This window comes from Camelus ferus, chromosome 5, assembly GCF_009834535.1.
Source record: "Camelus ferus isolate YT-003-E chromosome 5, BCGSAC_Cfer_1.0, whole genome shotgun sequence".
Classification (NCBI taxonomy): domain Eukaryota; kingdom Metazoa; phylum Chordata; class Mammalia; order Artiodactyla; family Camelidae; genus Camelus; species Camelus ferus.
Genome location: NC_045700.1, coordinates 19,494,536 through 19,500,690, shown reverse-complemented (window position 1 = coordinate 19,500,690; position 6,155 = coordinate 19,494,536). Strand labels below are relative to the sequence as shown.

Here is a 6,155-nt window from a genome sequence, read left to right as displayed (position 1 = left end):
GGGCTATGTCCAAAACCCAAGAGTACACAACTAAATCATGGTTACTATAAATTTCCAAGGGACAAGCTGATCATCTTCACACTATAATACAATACAGAATATGATACATATAATTACTCATATTGAAGAGAACATATTTCTTTGTTTTGTAACTGAAGGAGGTCTTGGGAGAGTTTTTAATTTGAATCGAGCAGGAGAATCCTAGCATTAACAAGGAAGTTTGCATTCTTTTGGTGTGGTTTTAGGGTCACTAAATCAGCTGGACCTCCTGATCTAAGTTATACTGTGTTGATGCCGTACCTCAAGCTGTAGAAAGCTTAGGGTTGTCTCAAATCATCTCTCAGATTTTTTAATGAAATTTCAGTTTTTTTTTTTTTAACTCAGAGTTTATCATTGACAATTTAAAGTCAGAACTGAGTTTTTTCCTTTCTAGAGGACATAGTTTACTCCTACTAACAGAACTTCCCTGAATTATCACGTTATACTTTCCAGAGTGAGTCTGCATTCATTGGGTCCTAATTCCTCTGTCCCTCTCAGGGAATTTGCTCCTGCAGTTACTCCACATCTTCCCAGCGTCACCAATTTCCCAACATAATATAAATGCATTGTTAGTCTCCAATATTAAAAAAAAAAAAATAAAATACACCTTCTACTCACATTACTCAAGGATTCAGTCCTTTGACCTCCTATCTTCACTGCAAAAGTCACTTCTTAGACGATCTCATGATGATCTCGGATATACATAGCATCTTGAAGATGGTGACTCCTAAAACTTCCCCCTGGACTTCAGTTCCATAAACCTAGGCATTGAAAATAAACACGTCAAAAAAGAAAAGGAAACCTCTTGTTTCTCACCACCATCTCTAACTCAACTCTTACAATTAACATTCTGCCTAGCAATAAACGGCTTAATTCAACCAGGTGTTCAGGCCAAAACTCACCAGTCACTTTTGAAACTTTTCTTTCCCAATCCAGTACCAAAGTTGTGTTTGCTCAAGCTTAAAGTGAGATACCAATGAAAACAAACCAAAACAAAAAAGCCACGGTGCTCAGAAAGACCAGCACAAGTAGCTGGGGGTCCTAGATTACTCCAAAACTTCTAAGGGGTTCGCCTCCTTCGTGTGTCCCCATTGGCCCCTGCACAGCCCCCACACCCCCTACGTGAAGCATACGTGAATTGAAAGAAAAATTGGAGCTTTGAAGGCACATTCCCTCCCTCTCTGAAAGTCCCAAGTTCGTCGCCAAAACTGATGTGGGCTCACCACTTGGCTGTATGGAGGTTTCCCTGCCAGCCCTCTAGAAGTGCACAAGACGGGCAAAAAGTCTTCTATTGTAAATAAAAAGAGAGCCAGGTCTCCCAGGTCCCCAGGGGTAGCCCCTGGAGGCCGGGTTCGGGCCTGGCAGAGCGCCCCCTGACCGCTTCTCAAGCTGTGTGGGTGGGGGTGGGGCAGGACTTGCCCGGCCAAGACCCCCGCAGCACCCCAGCGCAGCCCTCTGTCCTTCTATGGACATCACTCTGGCTGAGACCACCAAAGTGTGTCCCCATGCTTCCCAAAAGGGGCTGTGTGGCCCAAGTTTTCCCTGCACAAGGCGTTATCAGCTCTGGGCCAAGAGCAGTCCCCGAGCGGGAACCCTCTGGAAGCCAGTCTGGTGAGGTGGAGGTTGTTGAGGGAAGGCCGGAGGGTAGGGCGGGCTAGGGGCTGGGGAGCGGCGGATGGACTCAGACCTCTGGAGGCTGCTGCCCTTGCTGCCGCCGCCTCGGGTCCCACTGGCCAGCAAGCAGGAGCGCCCGTGCGTCATGAACGCCGTCGGCCATGGAGAAGGACTTGAGGTGGCTCTTCACGGTGGCGGGCCGCGGGAGCTCGTCGATGAGGTGCACAGGGGTGCAGGAGGCGATGGCCGGTTGGGCCTCCAGGGCTTCTCCAAGCCAAGCTGTGCGAGCGCAGTGAGGGACAGCTCCGTGAGAGACTCGGCACTGAGGGTCCACAGACCTCGGGCCTCTGAGGGCGTGCGTGTGCGTGCTTCTGTGCGCAGGCGCGCAGCTGCTCCGTCTGGACGTGCCTCTGGAGGGCCTGGAGTAGCGAACGCCCAGCCGGGCCCCGGGGGGCCCGGGGTGCACGCTCGGTGACGTCAAACAACCAGGGGTTTGTGAAGTCGCACGGACACCAGGAGGATCCCCTGCGCGACCCTGGAGTGGGACTTGAAGACAGTGTAGAACCTGCCTGATACCTTCCAGAGCTCCGGTTTGACCTGCCGACCTCCCTCAAGATGGTGGTCGTCTCGTAGCCTGTCCAGTTGCTGTAGGCTCACAGGGACTCAGCCACCCCGTCTTGCAGGCTCTCCAAGATGTCCCTTTGGTCCTGCCGCTGTCGCCGGCCCGCAGGAACTTGAGCAGGTAATAGCGTGGGCACAGAGGTGGGGGCGGGGAACGCGGCCGCGGGCCTTTGGCCCGGAGTCCTCAAATGGAATTTGGAGGGGGTGCCACCAGCCTCATCCCCGTCTGAGGTTCCAGGTTCCAACCTCTGCTAACTACCTCCAGACCACTAACACTTGTTTCATGAATAACTGAAACAGCCTTGCTTCCGTTCTTGCTACCGCAGTTTATTCTCCACATAATAGCCAAGATGATATTCTACAAATATAAACCCTATCTGGGCACTGCAGTGGTAGTCATAGTGCCACCCACTGAACTCACTGCTCCCTGTGCCTTTGGATACCCGGTAGGATTGGCTTCCCTGCCTTCTTGTAGGTTTGTGGGGTCACATAGCTTGTTCTGGCCAATAAGTGGTTTGCAGAAATGACACCTGCAGTGAGTTGGAGCATCTAATTGCTGCTTCCAGATCCTCCAGAATTTACTCTTCCCACTGCCACTGGGTCTGGTATGACCCAGACCGGTATGACTCCACCTGTATGGACACCAGAGTGAGAGTAAGGATGGTCAACAGAGAGAGCAGAAAGATAGGTAGAAGACTACTTCTGAAAATTTTCCAGACTAACTTTTGCCCTCCTCAGTCAAGTGAAATGTGTTCTCTCTCCCAAATACTCTCTAAGATGAAATACTTCCTCTGTCTTGGAATGCAGGGCCTCATCCCAAGGAGGGGCCTTGTCTTCCCATCTCTGTACAAATATTGGTCGAAAAATTTATACCATGAGAGAAGGTACTTACATGGTGTGCAGAACTTCAGAAAATATCCAGAATCTGGGCTCCAGGATAGCTGCCCATCCCCCCACCTCCACTCACTGAGCAGAGAATAGAATCTTTATCTGAGAGACAGCCCTTTAAGAAATCTAATTGTACAAAGTGACATTTAGAGATGATCATATTTAAAGTGTGTACTCTATAGTCTAAATATTTGGATCCTCATACTCCCACTTTTTCCATGGACTTTCAAGCAACCTTTGTTCCCAGAGACTTACTTCTGCTTTTGCCTTTCCTCAGCAAGTGCTACCACACGAGACCACCCACATCCTACCATCTGAATTAGTTACTAAATTGCACTTTGTTATCAGAGGCCTCTGTAAGGACTGTCATATGATTCTTCTGCATTTTATATGACATAGGGGCTAATTTTTACCTTTAGATTGTAAATGTCTCCTTTTCAAGGTAGGAAGTCTCTTTCCAAGTTTGATATGAAGTATAATTTTGTTTCCTTGAGGAACAAAATATCTTAAGACCTCGCCATATTTTCTTCTGCATATTGGCAGCTGAGACACTTTGCACGTTTTATGTTTGATTCCAGAAGCTGTGTTGCTCCGTCTGGTTGGGGTATTGCCTTTGTCCTCTTAACTCAAACCTCTCCATGCCACCATACATTGAGACCAGGTAAACTGCAGCCTCATCCCCAATGTTTGTGTGTGGCCATGTGCAAGAGAACAAAGGCGAGTATGTGCTGGAGTGGGGAAGAACAGATGGAAGGAGGAGCACCAGGAGCCAAGGAAGCCACATGGCATCAGACAGACTGATGGGCTCAGATCCCATGTCTGCCTTTTGATTGTCACAATTTACATATCCTCTGTAAGCTTATGTTTCCTCATCTGCAAGTTAGTAATAAAAATACCTGCCTCACAGAGTTACTGGGAGGATCAAAAAAATACCTAAACAATTAGTACAGTGTCTGGTTCTCAGTTAAAGCTCAATAAATGGTAGCTCTGATAGTTCTTATTATTAACGTTATTGAAGGAGAGAGATGAGGAAATCCCAGTAAAAGGTCAGCAACCTCAAAACGGAACCATTAGTGAGTTGTCCTTAATGCACTTTCTCTGTGACATGGGCAAAGCCTCAGACCTCCAGGGAAACGATGACATGGTAATGTTTTTCCTCCAAGGATTCAATATTTTTTTTTCTTTTTCTTCTTTCAGGATTTATGACTAATTATGGCCACTACTTTACTCAAGTGTGTTTATTCTTTTAGTCTTTTATTCATCAATCATTCATTCATCCATTCAAAAAATATTGCTGTGACTATGCCTTGTGCCAGACACTGAGCTTGGTGCTGGGAAGTAAGAGTTAACAGAGGCACAGTCCTGCCTCTATGGAGAGTACAGCCTAGAGAAGGAAGCAGGCTGAAGGCTATTACGGAAGGTAACTATGTGCCTCCTCTTGTCACAAATAACAGTGACCCAGTGAGCTTTTTCACACGGAAATCCTTCTCGGATTATGTATGACTAATGAAGAACTCCTAAAGAGGTGAAAGCTTCATCCACATAAGCGAATCTCTAATGGCAGGAGTTTGGTTAATGTGGCACCCACAGTAAAACAGATGTTTAAATCAAAAGCTCTGCCAAGAACCCCTCGAATCCCACCACATAGTTAACTCCTATTCTGCCAGAAACCAAGGCTTTGATATTCTTTGCACATAGTGATGTTAAAGAGTTAGGGATGCTCTCAACCCCATGCCCCAGTGACACTCTTCCTCCTTTCTTGTATTATAAGCTCAAGACAACCAGAGTCTGTTTTATATTTTAAAGATGAAAAGGACTTCTCAACTAGATAGGCAAAGAAAGATCTACAATTGAAGGAACAATAGGCTTTTTTTTCATTGTAAGCTGAGACATTTAAACAGAAATATGGGAAGTGCAATTAAATTACAAAGTGGAATGTGGTGATTCGAGTTGAATGGAATTAAGTAAAATCTTGCTGCACATTAGAATCACCTGGGGACCTCTTTAAACATTCCAATGCCCAGGGTCCATCTTAGACCAATTAAATAAGCATGCTTGGGATCTAGACATTGCCCCCCCCCCCTTAAATCTCCCAGGAGATTCTGTTATGCAGTCAGGGTTGAGAACTACTGGAGCAGACAAAGGGAGAAGGGACTGGAGATGAACCCAGATGTTGATACATGGGAGGAGTAAAGATGGCAGTCCAGCATGAGACTAATGTGAGAATAGTCAGACTTGAGAGTGGCCCCAGACTGGGCTGTGAGGAGAGGGCCTGACCTAAACTAGTGCCTCCTTGTTGAGAAGGTAGAAGGTAGGGCTGGTTTGGGAGTATAGGAGTTCCTCCACCACAAATACCTTTACTTTAAATTCTGATTTCGTTTGTGAAGGTTTCCTTAGATAGCTTTTTGGGAGGAATGAATATTTTAATTTCTGTGAGTTTTGAACTAATTATTTTGGTGATTCCTAGAAATAAGGGAAACGCTGGGGGTTAGAAATCAAAAATGAAACACAGAGTTTTGGCTAAGAGGCTTTTTTTTTTTTCCTCAGGGGTCTCTCCGAAAGGAGAGAAAGCATGGACAATTAAATGAGATACGAAACTTGGGGTTACAATTCAGTGCCTTCAGAGGCCAGGGAGGTAGTACAAATGGGAGTCAAGAATATGAAGATATTTATAAGCACTTCTGTAGTTTCACTTACAATGTTAATGCACCCCCCTAACTTCCCTGAAGGATAGTAAATTCCCGAACCCTGAATTCTATGAAAATGAGGTTTCCAGAAACCTAAATCAAGGCGTTAGAGATGCCTATGTTGTTAGAAACCATTCCAGGTAGTGTTTGCAAAAATCTAGTAGTAGTCAAAGCTACTGACCATCCTAATTCTTTGCATTATCAAGTTTAAAGACTCTGTTATGTACGTGTAAAAGCATAGCTCAGTTCAGAGTACAGATTTTCACTAGGGAGTTAGACTCTGCTATAATATCATTGGGAATGGAA

General features: G+C 45.8%; 1 pseudogene; it reads right to left on the bottom strand.

Moving 5' to 3' along the window:
* Positions 1–1,596: 1,596 nt before the first annotated feature.
* On the bottom strand, positions 1,597–2,823 carry LOC116663852 (annotated as a pseudogene).
* Positions 2,824–6,155: the final 3,332 nt, after the last annotated feature.